This window comes from Panthera pardus, unplaced genomic scaffold (assembly GCF_024362965.1).
Source record: "Panthera pardus isolate Hobbes unplaced genomic scaffold, ASM2436296v1 HiC_scaffold_15, whole genome shotgun sequence".
Lineage (NCBI taxonomy): Eukaryota > Metazoa > Chordata > Mammalia > Carnivora > Felidae > Panthera > Panthera pardus.
Window position 1 is genome coordinate 62,113,291 of NW_026526710.1, and position 19,093 is coordinate 62,132,383.

The 19,093-nt window shown below is 54.7% G+C and overlaps 3 long non-coding RNA genes across 4 annotated transcripts in view; 2 read left to right on the top strand and 1 right to left on the bottom strand.

Annotated features, from left to right (window-relative positions):
* Positions 1-4,217, bottom strand: part of LOC109275749 (uncharacterized) — a 43,560-nt gene extending 39,343 nt beyond the window's left edge. Inside the window, exon 1 of the long non-coding RNA XR_002084350.2 lies at positions 4,052-4,217. This is a non-coding gene — a long non-coding RNA (uncharacterized LOC109275749). The remainder of the gene's footprint in view (positions 1-4,051) is intronic.
* LOC109275750 (uncharacterized) lies at positions 658-3,932 on the top strand. Its single transcript, XR_002084351.2, has 3 exons — positions 658-881; positions 1,272-1,343; positions 3,238-3,932. It is a non-coding gene; the product is annotated as an uncharacterized LOC109275750 (long non-coding RNA).
* Positions 4,218-12,780: 8,563 nt separating the features above from the next.
* LOC109275748 (uncharacterized) lies at positions 12,781-18,447 on the top strand. Of its 2 annotated transcripts, XR_002084349.2 has the most exons (4): positions 12,781-13,138; positions 13,812-13,933; positions 15,527-15,670; positions 17,673-18,447. It is a non-coding gene; the product is annotated as an uncharacterized LOC109275748 (long non-coding RNA). The 2 variants fall into 2 exon arrangements; XR_008422282.1 differs by having other exon boundaries at positions 15,527-18,447.
* Positions 18,448-19,093: the final 646 nt, after the last annotated feature.

Consider the following 19,093-nt stretch of genomic DNA (forward strand, 5'->3'; position numbering starts at 1 on the left):
TAATGCTCTGGGACAGCAAGAAGCGGGCTGTGGGAAGGGAAGAAGGTCATGGGGGAACTTGCGAACCAGTTAAACAAGCGAAGACAATGAATGGCCTGGGCGTGCTCTCCGCCACCCGTGGACTGGTTTAGACAGCAGTGGGGTGGGGGGGAGGTGGGAGGGTGGCGGGGGTGGGTTGGGGGAGCTCTTTGTAACTGCTTGGGGAAGGGATGTTGGGGGAAAGCTGAAACAAAGCCTCGTGCAGCCCGGTCACAGACGGGCAGTTGAAATGGATTCTACCTCCCCCTTGCTCTAGCCACCTTGTTCTTTGCAGCCTCATGGTTTCCACATTTTCTCCTCCTCACCTTGTCTCACGACCTCACCCGGTAGAGTGATTGCCTCCAAACTGCTGACTTCCTGTCCGTCCATCAAGTTCCCATCTCTGCCCAAGCCCTCGCCTCCTCCGCGGGCCACTGGGCCTCTACTGTCGCCCATGACCTAGCACGTGGTTCTGTACCATTACTCTGCATCGCCCCCCCCCCCCATTGACATGTGAGTTCCTGGCCAGTCACCGTCCCTGCCACATGCTAGGTGCTCTGTCAGGCTTCCAGATTCCAGCTTCCAGATCAAGCTCTGGAAGGATGAATAAGCCTTTGCAGTCTGGGTGGTTAGTTGCAAGGCTCTGCCGTTTGAACGGGAGACAAAGATTTCCTGCAGCTCCTAAGCCAGGACTCCGAGGAGCAGAGCATGTGCTCAGTTTCTCATTTTGTACCTTAGGAGTCCAAGAAGCAGCCTTAGGAAAGAGAGAGTTCTGAATACCTTTGCAGATGGAATGTTCTATTGTCAAAGATGCTCTTCAGTTCCTTCTAGAGCAACGTCACTTCTGCATGGAGCACTAAGCGGTAGGGACCAGCAAGGTCTAGGCCATGGCCAAGACACCCCTCTGCGTCCTGCTCACTCCCACCCTGGCTGGAGTCTCAGGGGACCTAGCTGGGCCGTGGAGGAGAGGGGGAGGGGATGGAGGGCAGTGGGGCGGTGATCTGCACAGATTCCCTGGCCGGCAGCCTCGCTGAAGAAAGGCCCACGGAAACCTCTGAGCACTACTGAGCCTTTTCAGTTTGGCCCCAACGAGGGTGCCTGCTGGGTCATCACTGTGCTGAAAGAATGACCTCCCAGACACCTGCCCCGCACATCTTGTCCACGTCAGAGCACCAGCCATGCTCCCAGCTTCACCCTAGGACAACCTCGCTGGGCAGGGACCAGGTCTGAGGGTCTCCCGCTCTGCAACTCAGGGAAACTGAGCAAGGACAGAACGCAGTCAAGAAGCAAACTTGAAGTCGACATTACTGCTCTAGGGGAACACGGTGAGTTAGCTGGATTGCCTGTCTCTCCCCTTGTGGCAGTCTGGCCTCATTCTTCCCATGAGTCCTGAGCAAAACTTCCTCCTGCTGGAAACAGCCCCTGCTGAGCTGCGTCCCACCACTGCTCATCCATCCATCCATCCATCCGTTCACCTGCTCATTCCATCCTTCCTGGGCGCCTTCCATATCCTGCTCAGCCCCTGTCCTCACTACATGTTTGTGAGCACGAGTGTGTCTGCTGCCCATCTACGTTTTGCTTCCACGGTTTCTGGGGGTGCCCTGGCCCCTCTTAGATCATAAGCTTCTTGGTAGGACACCCCATCTCTAGGCTCTTACCACATCTGTCTTTCATCCACTAAACTTTGAGCACCTCCTTTGTCACAAAGGTAAATAAGAACACACAGTCTGGTGTGGTGATGGATGCATGGCACCATCCATGGGGGGACTACAGGGGCAGGGGAAACACAGAGAAGGAGTCCACTAAGATGGGGGTCTTGGGGAGGCTTTCTGGAGGGGGTGGTAAGGGAGCTGAGTCTTAAAGGATGGGCTGCAATCCCCAGGCACAAGGGGCAGGTGTGGGGGGAGTGGTAAGGTTTGCCAGGCAGGGGGCACAGGAGCGAGGCCAGGAAGATAAGAAACACCATGGGCTGGCTATTGGGGGCCCACTGACTGGAGCTTGGCCTTGTGGGCAGAGAGCCAGGAGCGCAGAAATGGCAGGAGAGGCAGGGGGCAGATCCTCTCCTCACTCAATCTTAGTGATCCTCTCCTCACTCAATAAATAGATTTATTCCACAAATCTATTCTCAGCCAGGGCTCGCTCTAAGGGGCGAGGACACACCAGTGCTCAAAACAGACAGTGCCTGCCCTCCTGGAACCTCATTCTAGTGGATGGAGAAAGTCCATTCACACACACACACACACACACACACGGACGCCTGGGTGGCTCAGTGGGCTGAGTGACCAACTTCGGCTCAGGTCATGATCTCACGGTTCGTGAGTTCGAGACTCGCGTCGGGTTCTGTGCTGACCGCTCGGAGCCCGGAGCCCGCTTTGGATTCTGGGTCTCCCTCTCTCTCTGCCCCTCCCCCACTCTCTCTCAAAAATAAATAAGCACTAAAATTTAAACACACATACACACAAATAAATACATAGTGTGTTGGGGCGGGGGGCAACATTTTACAGCTGTCAGGGGAGGGGTCTTATAGATGAACACTTTCAGTAGATTACTCCAGGGGCTGGCCTCCTGTCCTCACTAAGCAACCGAGCTGGTCGGACGAAGACAGACAGACCCAGCTATCTCCAACCCCACCTTCGGAAGTTGTCCTTGAGAGCAGCTCCCACTGCAGTGAAAACTAATAAGGCCGGCATTTTATGATCCCCCTACCTCTGATGGCCAGAGGCAATTTGAAGTCAATAAAAGGTACGCTGCTCCGAGGGTGTTTTATGGCTCGTCAAACCGTAAAACCCCATGGCCGTGTGACCAAGGTGCTAGAAAGGGGCCACCGAGTGGATTCAACAGCCCTTGGTCCAGGAGGACTTCCAAATTAGGATGGCGATCGACCAATTACAGGAGGAGGGAGCAGATCTATGAAGGAAGCCCCCTGAGCTCGCTGGCTATGGGGCCCAAGCTTTGGGAGCCCCCTGCCCACAGACTGAGCCCTCCCGCTATGATTACAAGAACCCTCGAGAATCCCTCACCTTCTGCTTCAAAGCACGCCTCATCCTGCCCTGGGATGTTTAAAATCCCCTTCCCGTGGGCCCAGGTTTCTGGCCACCAGAGACCTGTGGCCTAGTGCAGTTGCTGCCTTTCGGTCTGAAACTCACTCCACCCACCGCCCACTGACTGTGACCTTGAGCTAACCATTCAATGCACTTCAGGCTTCTCCTTTTTCAACAGGGGTAATGATGCCTCCACGGCTGGCTTGTTTAGAGACGCTGGCACCCAGAAAAGGCTCAAGACTCAGAATCTGTTGCGACAGGAGAGGCACCACTTCAGCTGAGCGAGAACTCAAGCCCTCACCTCTCTACGCGATGTCACCGAACGCCCTTGGGACATTTTCTAGGAGCGTCCATCCGTCCACCCACCTACCCACCCATCCACCCACCCATCCATTCATCGATCCTTCCATCCTTGCATCCGTTCAGCAACAAACACTGGTCACCGTCTCTGAGCCAGGCCCTATGCAGGGGCACCATGCTGAGCCCGTACCAAGCCTCCACTGGATGGAGGTTACATTCTAGTGATGGGAAAGAGGTAATCCATGTGGGAAGCTCAGGTGGGAGTCCGTGCCATACAGAAAGACGTAGCAGACGTAGGAAGAGGAGGACGCCCTGTTTTCAAGGGGGTTGCATGCTAATGACAGGAAACGGACAACGACCCATGAGCAGATCAAATACGCGTGGGTGTGCATGTGTGCATGTGTGTGCACACGTGTGTACGTGTGAGTGAATAAATAGGGTGCCCTGACAGAGAATAATGGGAATGTCACTTAGATGGAAGTGACAGGCCAAGGACTGAAGGACGGAGAAGGAGTAATGGAGAGAGAGAGTCCAGGCAAGGGGAAGCCCCTGCAGTGGGGAGAGGGACAGAGATGCTGCAGAGGGCCCGGATGTGTGGAGGTGACAGGGGCGTGGCACGAGAGGAGGGAGGAGGCAGAGAGAGCCTGGCCTGCCGGGAGCACCTTCTGTGCCCAACCGGCCCCGCGTCTCACCTGATCTTCGAGGTGCCTCTACTGTCCCGTTGCTGCTGTGACAAATTTCCACAAACGTAGGGGTTTAGAGCAACACGAACTTATTCCCGTACAATTCTGGAGGTCAGAGGTCCACAACGAGTCTGGAGGGGCTGAAATGAAAGTGCTGGGCGGGGCTGGTTCTCTCCGGAAGTGCCCGGGGAGAATCTTCCGGGCGCAGAGGCTGTGATGCGCTTTTTGGCTCCTCTGCTCCCTGCTTCCGCTGGCTTCCTGCTCTCTGACTCTGGCCCTTCTGCTTTCCTCTGAGAAGGACCCTTGCGATGGCATTAGGCCCATGGAGATGCTCCGGAGTAAAGATCGCGTCTGAAGAGCCTTAACTTAATCACATCAGCCCTTGAGTGTCGTGTAAAGTAATATGTTCACAGGTTCCTGGGCGTCTTTGGGGGCCATCATTCTTTCTGCCACAGGGATGTCTGGTGGTCCACGTGTGGCTGGCAGGGGGCTGAGGAGGGCTGCAGTTTCCGGGGCCCCCGGGGTAAAGTTATAGCTTTGGACCCTAAGCCAGAGTTACCTCTCTCTGCCCACGGGGTGTCCTTTCCACCCTCAGGTCACTTCCTTGCTCTGCCGTGGAGTGAAGAATTCTCCTGGGGGACAAGCCACCCCAGCCCGACCCACCCGCCCTACCACCAAGGCTCAGGCACCGCCTCCCTCAGGGTCTCCGTCCCGGGGCCCCAGCAGCAGCAGCTCTCTGGAGAGGAAGTTCTCCTCTGGCTGTCCTCACCCCTTTGTGGCCTGTAGGAGATTCCCCTTTCCCGGTGCCCCCGGAAACCAGCCTGTGGCCCTGGCTCGGGGGCCGGGCCCCTCTCCCAGCCTGCCACCAGTCACCTCTCCTCGGGGCCCCATTGAGCCACGTCACCTCCGCTCCTCACTGAGGTCTCACGTCCTATGGGCACCTTCCCTCGCCCTCTACTTATTTAGCCAATAAAGAGGTGCAACGGCAGGATGCGGAGACACTGAGGACCGCTCATCACAGGTGGGAGGAAGAGGTGGGTATCAGGCAATTTTTCAGGGAAGGATGGGGGTGAGGACTATGGGAAGTCAGAGGAAGGACACACAGCTGGACCAGGTATGGGGTGGCAGGGGGCGGGGGGGATACATTTCCGGAGAAGGAGGCAGCAGATGAATCTGGCTCCAGCCCTCAGTGACCCTCCCTGCTCGGCACCTGGTGAGGCAGCACCCTGGCTTCCTTCAAACAGTCCGTGTGGGTGGCCATTTTGAGGGAGGGATTCTGGGCATGACTTCAATCGTGCAGGGCAAGACAGCAGGTGTCTGCACGATCTGAGCACCTGCCTGCTCAGAGCCAGAAAGGTCTGGAAGGATGGATGTAGAGAGGTGGAGAGGCAGTGGGCAAAGGGCCAGGCAGGCCCCTCCCTTGGCTACCCCCTTCTCTGCCCCAGCTAAAACCGACCCACCCACCCCCACCCCCGCCCTCATCGATTTTGTAATCACCAATGCCCCTGGCTCCTTCTCTTCCCACCTACGTAAGCCAGGAGGCCTGGGCGGCTGCTCCATCAGGCATCAGGTTCAGGCATTAGCTGGCCTTGTGGCTCTTCGGGGAATGCTAATGCACCTGTTCTTTCTGGAAGTCAGTTCCCCTGGCCCTCCTCTGCCATCTCCTTGACTCTACCCGCCCCACCAAGCCCTCGCTGACCTCTGCCAGAGTGTTCCTGAAATGATGGGCCATTCCATCTTCCCTCATCCCTACTTTGCAAAGCCTAGGACACGCATCCACGAAGCTGCCCTCGCCTTACCCATGGGTGGATCCGAATCAGCGGTGGGCCAGTAAAAGGGGCAACGACCAGCTCCCTGGGGGGAAAAGCCCTGATTTGTAGTATTGGCCAATTTCTATGGTGTGAATAGCCCTACTGTGGCCCATGTCAAGTCACCCATGGACTGCACGCAGACTTGGGAGGGGATGCCATAGAACTGGCTCCAGCACACGCCCAGCCAGGCAGTGTCGAAGCGACCCGCCAGCCCCACGGCCTCGCGCTGCTGTCTCCAGCAGCCACTGCTATGCCTCTCTGAACCGGGATGAGGTGTTAGGGGTATGGCCTTTTGAGTCAATCTGATCTAGGATGAAATCCCAGTTCTGCCATTTAATGAAATGGATGGCTTTCGGCCGGTTGCTTAACCTTTTCTTATCAGTGAAATAAGATTAATGTGACTTGTATCCCAGACACGTGAGCATTACGAGCTCCCGTGTACAAGTCACTTCGCACGGTCGCCTGCGTAGGAGGCATTCGGTAAATGTAGGCAGCAGTGGGGGAGTGAGACCCGCGGAGCACGGTGCTGTTTGGGAGTCTACAAGCAAATGCTGAAGGACACCCGGCACCCGGCATAGTCTCTGGAACACTGTCCGAGCCCTGTGAAGACCTCTTGAGAATTAGGTGGGGATTGGATCTTTGCCTTAAGATTGGAGAGACGTTACCGCTGTATCTCATTCGCAAGCAAAAAAAAGATCGTCTGTACATACAGACTGAGTGATCTTGCGACTTCATTTTGCGATGTCAAGGGCATCAAGAAGCTCTCCTGTCCCAAATAATACTTTTCGCACCTGCTCAATGACACCTGAAATTCCGCCGTGTGGCCTCATTCTAACACCGAGCTGGCAGCACGCACGCAGATGCAGAGCCCGAGGTCACCGGAGGCTTGCTAGCCAAGGGAGGGCACTGGGTGTAGGGGACCGTGTGTGTAGAAGGCGAGACCAGGGGAGGGGCAGGGCTCCAGACCAACGTGACGGTGTCCCAGTTTTGCTCAGACGAGCCCCAGTCCAGAGGGAAGGTGATGACAGTGGCTCCCGGCACCTTTGTTATTTGGGAGAATATTCAGTCTGGGGCAGTAGAGGACGGACAGAGACCCACGCAGCTGGGAGCCGGCACACGGGCAGCATGGGCGGTGCAGGATCCAGGTTGGGGTGATCCCTGGGTTCCAGAGAGGCTGAGAATTTGCTAAGAACACAGGCTAGTTTGGGTTCCTTAAGCTCACACGTCACCTCCAAGATCCTTTCAGTGACATCTGTGGGCAGGGGGGAGGTGGAAAGAGCAGGAAAAGTAGCGACAGGAAGAAGGCGTCACTTAGGAGTTTGGTTTGAAATAAAAACTCTTACCCGTGTCACGAAGTGGGGCCAGGAAGTGATAGGAGAGGAACCCTGACTTAGAGGAAACGCTAAGCAGGAAGAAGGGGGAGGCGGGGAGGCAGGAGGAAGGGGAGAGGAAAAGGCAAAGGAAAAAGGAAGCCATGGAATAACCCCAAGGAGGGGAGGAGAAGAGGCAGGGGAGGCAGCAAAGGGAGAGGAGGAGGAGAGTGGGATCTGCGAGGGAGGAGGGAGAGCCGGGAGGGTGAGGGGCACGGGAGGCGGCGGGAGGAAGCGACGGAGAGAGAGGGCTGGAGACCTTGAGAGTCTTACATTTTGATCAAGGCATGACTGATAACATTCCAGTGGACCATCTTTCAGCCCCCTTGTTTGATGACAAAGCTCATCCCCCGTCCGCCATCCATTATCGGTTCTCCCTCCCCGAGGCGAGGGCATCAATAATGCTCCCTCTCCGCGATGCTGTGCCTCCCCCACGCCGCACGCAGGCCTGGCCATCGCTGGTGGGCATTCCTGCCGCACATCATTACCGCCCGGACCCCATCCCTCCCCCCACCTGCCGGGCGGCTGACCACCCTCCCCAGATGCCTCACTCCCGCAGGGAGCCCCTCTGCGGAGAGCTGGGCCCCGACCCCGGACCAGACGGGCAGCCAGTCTCCACCCGGGCTGCTGGATGATCCCTGACATCGTGGTACCAGGGCTTGATTTTTAAAAATGATTGTTTAGTTTTGTCTTGTGTTAATTAAGAGGGAGGCTGAACTTCCCCACTCTGGTTGGCTCCTCCAAGAGACCTAACAGTTTGAATTTGAATGCAAACATCCTCAAACATCTGTTGCCGTAATTTGGTTGGATTAACTGTCTAGTTTGCTGGGCCATCTGCTGTCCTCCCCAAACCCCATCACTGCTCTTACCCCCGCTGGGCTGGTATCTCACCTGGCTGCCCCTCTACAGGTGGAAGAAGGGGCCCAGAAGGTAACCCCAGGTCAAAGCCACAAGTCTTCTTCCAGAAAAATCTGGAAACAGGCTGGCCAGGCCCGACCAGGTACCAAATGCCAGCAAGGGGAACCCGAGGAGGGAGGGTCATGTCTAGGCAGCTGGGAGGCCAGACCTCAGAGCTGTGTGACCTAAAACAGGTTTCCCTCCAAGGCTATCTGAGCCTTTCTCTCCAAGGCCAGAGCTGCCGTGCCAGGACGCTGGGATGACACCCTGAACGGCTCTGGGAGCACTGTTCTCTATGAAAGGCATCCCTGGAGTTGTACAGTAGACAACCCGTGCAGCTGTATTGGGCAACTTTGCGCTCAGTCCCTGCAGAAACTGTCTTGAGCTGACATCAGGCTCCCAAGCTCCCTACTCTGGCTCTGCAGAAGCACAGCCCAGGATGCCCAAGCTGCTGACCACCTCAGGCAGAGGGCTGCCTCCCAAACAGGATCAAAGGCACAGGTTTCAGGAGTCCTGCAACCTGCTTCAGAGGCCTCACTTGGGGACACTGCGCTGCCATGTGTGACCTCAAGGCTCGTTTCAGTGGAGTCCCAGCCGGGACGTATTGCTTGGCCTTGCACTTGAAGTGGGGCCGGCTCAGGTAGAGTGAGGCAGCAAAATAAGCAAAAGAGAGCAGGGATTCGGATCCTGGGATTTGCTCTTCCTCCGCAGCCCCCTCACCGGACTCGTCCTCTCTCCCCCCACTCCCCTCCCTGCGGCCAGATCTCTGTTCCACGGTCCCCTTCGGCTGCATTCACCCTGTGACCCATGCCATTTTCTGAGCCCGCATGCCTCACTCCATCCCTGCCCATCTCCCAAGGTCCAGGTCAGGTGCCTCGTACTCCATGGGGACCCCCAGAAACGATCTCCCTGTTCCCAGCGCCCATGACCTCTGTGAGGGCCACCCGGGTAACAATTGCTGTCTACTTCCTCGTATTACTTTCATTGCTTTTTCATCTGCACCCATGAGCTCGTGCTTTGTAAGCACGCACGGCTGATGAATGAATGGATGAGGGAATGAATGAAACCGTCTGACATCGGCATAACAACGAAGGCCCCCGCACCCCTGGAAAAACCGAGTGCATATTCCACATGCAGATGTGGGACCTACAACCTCCCAACACCTGTCACCGATTCCAGGGTGTGCACAGGTTGGTGACTGCCACCGGGAAGGGGTCCATTTCGCTGGATGCCGCGAACAAAGTCAGACAGTTAATAGAAACCTATTTCTAATTGCTTGACATATAATAGATACACCTCCAACCAGCTGAGACCGCCGGATCCCATTCAAAGCCCTGCTTCCTGGCTTACACCTAAGCCTTTCATGTTTTATTAGAGCTCTGCACATTTCATTTCCTTTTATGTGCAGAAGAAAATGGACCCTTGGTTCTAGGACACTCACAGCACACTTTTACTTGTCAAAGGGCAGCTCTGTAGGAAGCAACCCCCCTGCCTCAGATTGGTGAATTCGGTTTCAGCAAAGGTGGAGAAGGCAAGGGTCACTCTCTACCCCACAGTCTCATCCAGGAGTATCAAGGTCCCGAATGCGTGCAGGCCAGGGACGGATCGGATGTGGACAGGACAGGGCGGCCCTGTTCCCCGGCTTGCGTTCCTGCTCACCGCGAGAGCAAATCAGCACCCCAACATCTCCCAAGTTAGGAGCTGCCGCTAATATCTCAGCAGAGTGGAAAACTCAGCCAACTGTGTCCCAAACAGGGCTCTTGTGGCAGTCCCGTGGGTCCCTGCCTCCCCCAGCCTCTCCCAGCCTGGACATTGAGACCAACCACAGCCACACTGGCAAAATACCAGCAACCTTGATACTCTCCCCAGCCTGGAGCAGCCTGGGATCCATCACCCTGCTGATGCTGGGGCACTAGCTGGGGCTCCCAGTGGCCCTCGGTTCCAGAGGGGGCCGAGCGTGGCAGGATTTTCTCGGAGCAGCACAAGGGGCTTGTCCCCACGAGGAAGCCCAGAATGGTGCATGACGGGTGCCACGGGGCCACGGCAGTCTGGCCTCCTGAAACCACACCCCTAGTCACAACCACACCCAGGTTCCTGCCACAAATGGACTGCTCTTCCCAAAACGTGGCACGGAGACACGTTCGCCTCAGACGTGACCCTTGGCCAACACCCAAGACTCTGTGGGACCGGACTCCTCAGAAGTGGACCTCCAGGACACTGGGACACAGGCTTGTGGCTCTCTGTAGCTGACCAGGGACTTCAGCCTTCACTCCCTGTGCCGGGACCAGCGATGACAAAGCCCTTGGTTAAATCTCCACGTGTTGGCAACAATGAAGTTTTAAGCTTTATGAAACCATGGCCGTGTGTGAGGGTCCACCTTGTCGTGTATCACCTGCGTTCAGTAGCAGGAGCCTCTGAAGCCACCTTTGAGTCTCCTGCGTGATGAGTCACCTGTCCCAACCACATAGCACCATGTGGCAGAGGGGCATTTCACCCCCAGCGTCCAAAGCCTGGGGAACCTGAATGAACTGTGTTAGCCCCACGGGTCTCCCCGGTGCCCTCCTGGCCTCGCCGCTCCATGTTGGGACCCCCAGAAGCAATAAGAGTAGAACAGGCAATGACCTTCCCAGTCGGACAGGGTCGTGTTTCTCTCAAGGGTAAATGAAGGGCTGGTCTGCGAAAGCCTTCAAAAATAACAACTGCCGTTAAAGCATTTTAGAGAGAGGGGATAAGGGTAAGTGTAGAACTGGACCCAGACCAAGGACAGCAGCCCCACTGGCTCTGTGTCTGGGAGGGGAGAAGCCACAGAGGGCAGTGAGCCCTGTCACCTCACTTTAGCCACACGAGTGGGCAGGGGCAACGTGAGCCCCCTCGTCAGCCCATCGTCACCTTAAAACCTTCTGTAGATCACCAGGGCTCTTAGGATAAAGACCAAAATCCTTGGTGGGCCTGGTCCTGCCCACCTCCAGCCTCCCCGTGCACCAGGGATCCCTGGCTCAGTGCAACCCGGTGTCCCCCCGGCTCTCCCGCCCTCTGCTCACATGCAGTCCTGTGCCGTGTCCCTGGGGGAGCCTTGTCTGAGCTCCAGAACAGATCGCAGGCACGGCTTCTCTCTTGTAACCGTTGCAACCACCGGGATCTTTCTTCCGGTGGTGGACTATTTGATTAAATATGCCTTCCTCTGGACTGTCAGTCCCGTGAAGGCAAACTGTGCGGGTTTCGCCGCCAATGTTCTCAGCAACTAGCACCGTGCCTGGCACAGAACAGACCTGTCTGTTGCACAAGTGAATGAATCCAAGAAAGCTTCATTAAAAAGCAAAGGTTCAGGGGCACCTGGGTGGCTCAGGCGGTTGAGCCTCCGAGTCTTGATTTTGGCCCAGGTCAAGATCCCAAGGGCAGGATTCTCTCTGCCCTTCCCCGACTTGTGTGCACAGGTGCACGCGCTAAATAAATAAATAAATACACACATACGTAAAAGCGAAGGCTCAGAACCGGTGAGATGATGGGCTGGGCCAGACACGACCTGACAAACTGCAGGCAGGGGCAGGCTGTGGCTTTGGAAGCACGAACCCCAGGCTCAGATTCTCTGACCTTGTCCAGCCCCACCCTGACCCCAGGGCCTGGTGCCGCACCGTGCACGTGTCTGAGGTTGACAGTTCGCACGGGACAAAGCGCTCTCGTGTATACAACACGCTCCAGGGCTATTGTCAAACCGTCCCATTTCTCAGATGAGAAAATGGCGTCACAGGTGCTAAGCGCCAAAGTCCAATGTGAGCCTAGGGCTTCTCCCTACACATGGGACATCATTTTTTTCACCTGCACCCAACATGTAAACGATTCCCTTAAACCCCTCTGAGCACCATTGTCCACTCTCCTATTTTCTTCGACCTCGTGACTTAACATATTTTTTATTTCCCTACTACCATTGTAGTAAATATTTCAAGATAGAGGACCTAAGTGTGTTTTACTGAAAAAAAATGCTTCGGGGTGCCTGGGTGGCTCAGTCGGTTGAGCGTCTGGCCTAGGCTCAGGTCATGATCTCGCGGTCCGTGAGTTCGAGCCCCGCATCGGGCTCTGTGCTGACAGCTCAGAGCCTGGAGCCTGTTTCAGATTCTGTGTCTCCCTCTCTCTGACCCTCCCCCATTCATGCTCTGTCTCTCTCTGTCTCAAAAATAAATAAACATTAAAAAAAGAAAAGAAAAGAAAAAAATGCTTCGGGGCGCCTGGGTGGCTCAGTCGGTTGAGCATCCGGCCTAGGCTCAGGTCATGATCTCGAAGTCCGTGAGTTCGAGCCCCATGTCAGGCTCTGTGCTGACAGCTCGGAGCCTGGAGCCTGCTTCGGATTCTGTGCCTCTCTCTCTCTCTCTCTCTCTGCCCCAACCCACTCGCATCCTGTCTCTGTCTCTCTCAAAAATAAATAAACTTTAAAAAAGAAAAAAAAGAAAAAAAGTTTTATTGAATGAAGTCCAAAGCTTAGATTCTGCTCATCCCTCTAGTTAATTGATAACCAATTGATAACGGTCGATTTATTATCCCCATTCAGTCCCATCCTGCCAGACCTCCTGCTTCTGGATGACTGTTCCACCGGCCACATGACAAAAAGCACACGTAATCTTTCCGTTCTTTGTCTCCAACCCCACATTTTCCAAGTTACTCGGGCTTTAAAGGCATGAAGACCTCATATCCATCTCCATTATCCTGTTGGTGACAGAGTGTCTCCCAAAAATCGTGCGCACTGGAACGTGAGAATGTGACTTTGCTTGGAAATAGAGTCCTTGCAGATGTAATCAAACTAAGATGAGGTCATTTGTGTCCTTACAAGAAGAGGAAAAATTTGGACACAGAGACGCACACGGGCAGAAGGCCATGTGATAGAAGACAGGTCGGAGTGGCCATCTATGTGACTAGGAACACCAGGGACTGCCAGCAGTCACCAGAAGCGGGAAGAAGAAGGGAGGATGGAGATTTCCGAGGGAGCACGGCCCAACCTTGATTTTGGACATCCAGCCTCCAGAAGGGTGAGAAAACAAATTTCTATTGTTTCGAGTTACTCAGTTAATGCTGCTTTGTTACAGCGGCCCCAGGAAAGTAACAAAGTGACCATGACCATTTTTTTCTTTGCAACCCTCCCGAATTTTACCATTTTCCGCCTTCGTCGTTATTGAACCCCTCCTGTATGCAAAGCATAAGGTTAGGCTCTGGAGAAGCAGACCTCAGTAAGGTCAGGGAGTACAAATCCACATCCTCAAGAAGCTTAGGATTGAGTCAGAACTGGAAGATACATCTGGAAATGGCCCAGGTTAAAAAAAAAAAAAAGTGTGCAGCGAGGGCCCATGAGGGACAAAATATTTGCCAGGGAGTTCAGAGGACAGGAGAGTCTCTGTAAAGAAGGTGCTTTGGAAAAGAGAGAGATTTAAGGCACATCTTTAAGGATGACATCGAATTTTGCTGAGTAAAGCTGAGATGGACGTGACGTGGAAATGCAGAAGTATTCCATTTGGGGAACGGCCAGCCTGGCTGGGGTGGGGAGTCGCGGTAGAGGTGGCTGGACAAAAGGAAGGAGCCTGGATCACAGAGCCCTGGGATGCCACACTTAAGGCTTAGGGCTGGCCCCGAGAGGTGGGGTAGAGGGCGGGAGAAGAGCACTGAAAGCCTTCTGCTCTGGGCTGACGTCATCCCGTCATGCCTTAGGGCGGCGACCAAGCAGCGGTTGTTACCGATAAAGTCCTGTTGAAAGAACCAATAGAAACGATGGTTCTGTAGTTATGCGTTGGAAACACACTTCTCCGCTCTACGATTGGAGTAACCACACAGTGAGTCCACTGCATTGTTTCTTCCCAGACAAGACTTGCCCTGGCTCTAAGGAAGTGAGCTGGGGGAAATTTCAGGTGGGAGACGGGGCACTGAGTCACGCCATGGTCTGGGCATCGGTCAGAACAAAGAGAAAATAGCCCTGTGTCACTGCAAAAGTGGGATTCCCATGATCAAAGTGCAATGTGTACCTCACTTTATCTAGTACATGGCTCCAGGGGAGTCTAAATGCTGGGCTTGGGAGAGCCCTGTCCTTCCAGATGCCAGGACAAGTGCCCGGCTTGCCCAGGGACCCTCTCATTTGGCTTCTGCACAAGTTCAGCACTGGTGTTTAACTTTTCTCCCTTTTTTTTTTTCTTCCTCCCTGTTATTTAAATGGTTTTAAACATGAAACTAGGCCAGGAAAAGGGGGTGGCATTGTTTTAATAATTAGCAATTATGATCGCTGCAATATTAATTGCATATTTCCATAGCAAACACGTCCCCAGAGGGCCAGGGGGAGTGGTGGTTAGAGACTGCCAGAGCCTAAAACTGGAATTCCTGAGAACAGAAAGAGGAGAGGAAATCAACTTCTTCCATTTAAGCAAATTACCACGGGGACTGCAGGGCCCCTCTAATTAGCCCAGCTTGCAGGAGCTGGTGAACAGGCTGGTGGGAAGTCTCGCTCGGTACCGCCGGGCCTGCCCGCGTAGGCCCCTGCCCCGTTATTTCTTTTATTTTTGTCATTTGGGCAAGACAGCAGCTTGTTTCCAGGGGGGCAGCTGGGCCGGGCTGGAGGCTGACACTCCAGATCTCAGTGCCCCGGGCCCCCAGGCTGGGACCCCGGGTTCATTTGTGCAAATCCTGACCACAGAAGGGCAAAATGGGACAGGACCGCAGGCAATTCCGCGTGGTGGCGCTCGAGGGAGGCTGCGGCAGGGGAGGCCACGGAGCCTGCCTTTCCGATTCTGTGACACAGATCGAGGGGTTCAGGGTGGAACGGGGGTGGGGGGAGGAAGAAGCAGAGGGCGTGGGAGAAGCAGGCGTGACGGGAGGAGAGGGAGAAAGGAGGGTCCCCAAGGGAAGGTGGTGCTGTAGAAAGAAGCAGCAGCCGAGAGGGGCAGGCAAGGGAGTAAGGGGGCCTGAACTGCAGGCACAGGAAAGAAATGAGGGAGAGCGGGGTAGGGATTAAAACGAAAAGGCGACGGAGCCATCAGGCCGAAGGTAAGATTAATCAGAGAAGACTTCCTGGAAGCGGGGTCCTTCATGACTGCTTCTGGGGCTCTCTCTAACCCACAGACCTCCTCCCCAGCATCACCTTTCATTCGCCACTGAGTTCTTAAAAGCAAACTTCCTAACAGAGGCAAGCCCCGCCTGGCTGTGTCTGTGGCCAGGGGGCCATCTCCCAGAAGGGGGAAGAGTCCCATCCACCTGCTCCTGGTCTGTTTCACAGGACACATGGTCTTCGTTTCAAAGTATACTTGCTAAGCAAAACTCCAAATTCACAAATAGAGACGTTACAGGGTAATAATTCTCATTGTAAAAGGGTTCCCCCTAAGGTGCCTTTAAATGGGGGGGGGGGACCCTCCCCCGTGCATGGAGGCGTTTGTTTACAGATCATCGACTCCTCGATGGAGAAGCTGGGAGGCTTGACGGAGAAACTTACGCACAAAATGTCTCTGGCTGCTTCCAATGGAAAAAGATAAACAATGAAAATAAAGCGAATGTGCTTCAAGAGACGGGAATCCAATCGTGCAACGGTAATGATAGCGATAATACTTGATGCATACAAGTGCCCGTCATTTCGCAGAGCTCTTCATGCCTCCTGTCCCCCGCCCCAGCCCCTGTCAGAACAGCAGTGGGGCCATCACCCTGTGCATTGGCAATGCCACAAGGAAGGGCAGAAATCAGTCCCAGTGGGCAGGTGAGGATACGAGGCCCAAAGGTCTTAGTGCCTACCTGGGGTCACACCTTGCACAGGCAGACTCTGAACCCTGCCCACACTCGGTGTTTCTGGGGTTGTTTTCATCACCTCTTGCCCCCCGTGCGGGCGAAGGAGGGATTCCCGCCCTAGGATGATAGGGACAGTGGGACACACGACACCCAACACCAGACAGGTGAAATGGAGAGCAAGCAGTCCCTTGGTCACAGATGCTCAAATCTCGAGAGCGAGGATGTCTCACGCTGTGCAGAGCCACCCGGGGGGATGCCCTCGGGAACAGAGGGAACAACAGGGGCTGTGGAAGGCAGGCTTTGTAGTGGAAAGAGGGCGAGATGCCCCCTGGTTCCTGAGGGAAGGTGTGACCCGCTTGTTTGAATCATTCAGGGATGAGCATGACCAGAATTGCCCCGTGGATAAAGGACAGTGGTGTGGTTGGGGACCCTTATCTGTGGAAGCAGGGTGAGGAAGGGAACATTAGTTTAGATGCTTTGGGGTCCTCCCAATTTCACCAGCTGCCAAAGCAGCACCTTAGTCAGACTTTAATCTCAGGCCCCGCACCACAGAGGTCCCCTTAGGGACAAGACCCCGTACCCGTCAGCACCCTGGACAGCCCATGTTTCAATAACATGGCCAAGGGCTTCTAAGAAATGATACCACCCAATGCCCAAACCAGGTCAGGAGATGATGTGTCCCCAAGGCAGCACAGGGCCAGCGGCTCTGTCCCAGAGCAGCTTCCCCCGCCCCCACCGCCCACCCTGGGCTGGGCTGGGTGGGTTACGGGAGCCCCAGCCCATAAAACGCATTCCCCTCCCACCCCTCCCACCTTCCTCTGTTAACAAGTCTGGAAGGCTTTGCTCACTCTGTGTGTGTACAAACATTACCCGGTGTATTTTTGATCTTACTTATCCCTGGGAATCCATCTCAAAGCCGCCTTTGGAAACTCCTAAGCAGGATGTAATGCGTGGATTTCAGCCTCTGCTCGATAGTTTGCAATGTAGTTATTCCCCAAGCCTTAGCATGTGGGAAGAAAACAACCGAAGCAGAAACATGTTTAACCAAACAGCAGCTTGGGGGTGGGGGGAGATGGGGAAGGGAGAAAGAAAGGGAGGGACAGAGAGGGGAGGCCCTGGGAAGCCCTTGTGCCTGCTTCTTCCAAGAACTTGCTAAATGATTTCTAGAAGCTGCCTGCCTCAGCCCCAGAACTGTCTGGGCTTCCTCTGGCCAAGGGTGCCTGCCGGGTGCTGTTGGCAGAGGGAACTATGGAGGGAGGTCCAGGGGCAAGCAGCAGGTAGAAACATGGAAAAATGCTCCTGCCAGAACATTTGAAAGTACTTTGAAGTTTAAGGAGAAAAACATAAGGACATAAAACATGATTCCACTACAATAACTCTACGAGGTAAGCATGACTAAGGACAAAAATTAAACGGCGATCAAGAAAAATCAAAGTGCTTTGTAATAACTGGGTGGCGGGTGGGACGTTGATTTCCCGCCCCCCCCCCCCCGCTTTGGAGAAGTCTTCTATTATAATAATAGTGTTTGGGTAATTATAATATTTTGGTGTGATTATAAATAGTGTTGGGGTAACTGGTAAGAATCAGGAAGGAAAAGAGAGTGTGGTATCACCCCTCTGAGAACTAGTCATCCAGATAAAGGGGCCACTTGAAGCCATCATGCAAATATCTCTTAATTAAAAGAAGTCAAAGGGAATGCTGGGTAGGCTTGAAATTAGGGATTGGTCTGTAAGCAGAGGTGGCTTCTGGAAGGAGGAAGTGCCAGAGATAGAAACAGCCACACTGAATCTCTTTCAACCCACCCTCTAGGCAGGTCAGGCCTGCAGGAGTGATCGGTTTGTCCCCGGTGTCTTTTATCCTTTGTGGAGGGCCAGCGCCCCACCTCGAATCACCTAAAACCAGAGCTTACGTGACCGGGTCCGAGCCACCCCAGGACAGGAGGCTGCAGAGGGACAGACATAAGTGAGGAAGTCCAACCTGCAGCCACCACGGCCACCGGAATGGCGTGGGAGCCTTAAGGGACGAGATGAGGCTCTCACCCGCTCCCTGCCGAGCTCTGGGTGCTCAGTACGTTTCTCCAATACACGTCCACACTGGTGGCCACGCGTCGAGATTCCAGAGATCTCCGCACCCTGTGCTGAGGGTCTGGGAGAGGCGGCAGCCACGAGAGCTCCAGTGCCTTCGTCAGATGGATGCCACATAGACAGCGGTAACTATTTACTGGATGGAACCAGGAGGAAACAAGGCCATCAGGAGTGCTTCGTGGCTGAGGCATCTGACACAGAGGTGACACGGGCTGTGCTGGGCCTACAGCTGTAGCCCCTGAAGTCTTACCCAGTTCCTCAAAACCCTTGATCCCAGCTCCCACCACACGTCTCCCAGCGCCACTTCTGTGCCCGGCCAGCTCCCCGGATCCCACCTCTGCCCACCCCTTGCTTATCATGAGTCAGCACACCCTAGGCTTCTGGTGAATCGCTGTCCCCCACTGAATCTGTGTAGAGGACTTTGCACTGTAAAATCATGTTATACTGTATTGTATTCTCCAATATTGCTGTTATTATACACTCCAATATTACTATCATCCCCAATATTCTTATTATCTCCAATGAGCGGGTTCGTGGTCATTATAAGAGTAGATATCTGCGTGTGCACGGGCCACAAAGGTGAACCGAGGACGGGTCCGTGCCTAAGGGCCAAGTCCATCTGGATGGACAAGGTCAAAGGCCGAGGAAGGTCAGAGCTGAGTTAGAACCTGAGGAGCCAGCTGGCGGCAGGCAGGAAACAGCAATGGTGTGGACAAGCACAGGTGCTCAGTACTTCCCTGCTGAGCAGAAACGCACCGCGGACGCTGATGAAGGGGCGAGAGTGGCCCCGGACGAGAGGGCGCTGAGGACGGGCAGCTCTCGTTTCTGCTTTGGCCAAATGCGAGTCCCACTGAAAACTAGGAGACGCTGCATCCCCTGGAGGGAAAGAATGTTGGGGACGGACAATAGCCTCAAATTATTTTGGACGCGAGTGGAGGCAGAAAGAAGTAAGTAAATAGGCAGATGACAGAAAAGGAAATTTGAAAAGATGGAAACGTCAGAGCTGGGAAGGGATATGAAGGATTGTTCTGGTTGAACCTCCAAGTCGACAGACGAGGACATCAGGCCCCGCGAAGCTGCAGGATTTCCCCAAGGTTAGCGAGTGATCCAGGATTCATCCCTAGACCTGTGTCTGTCCGCTCCCCT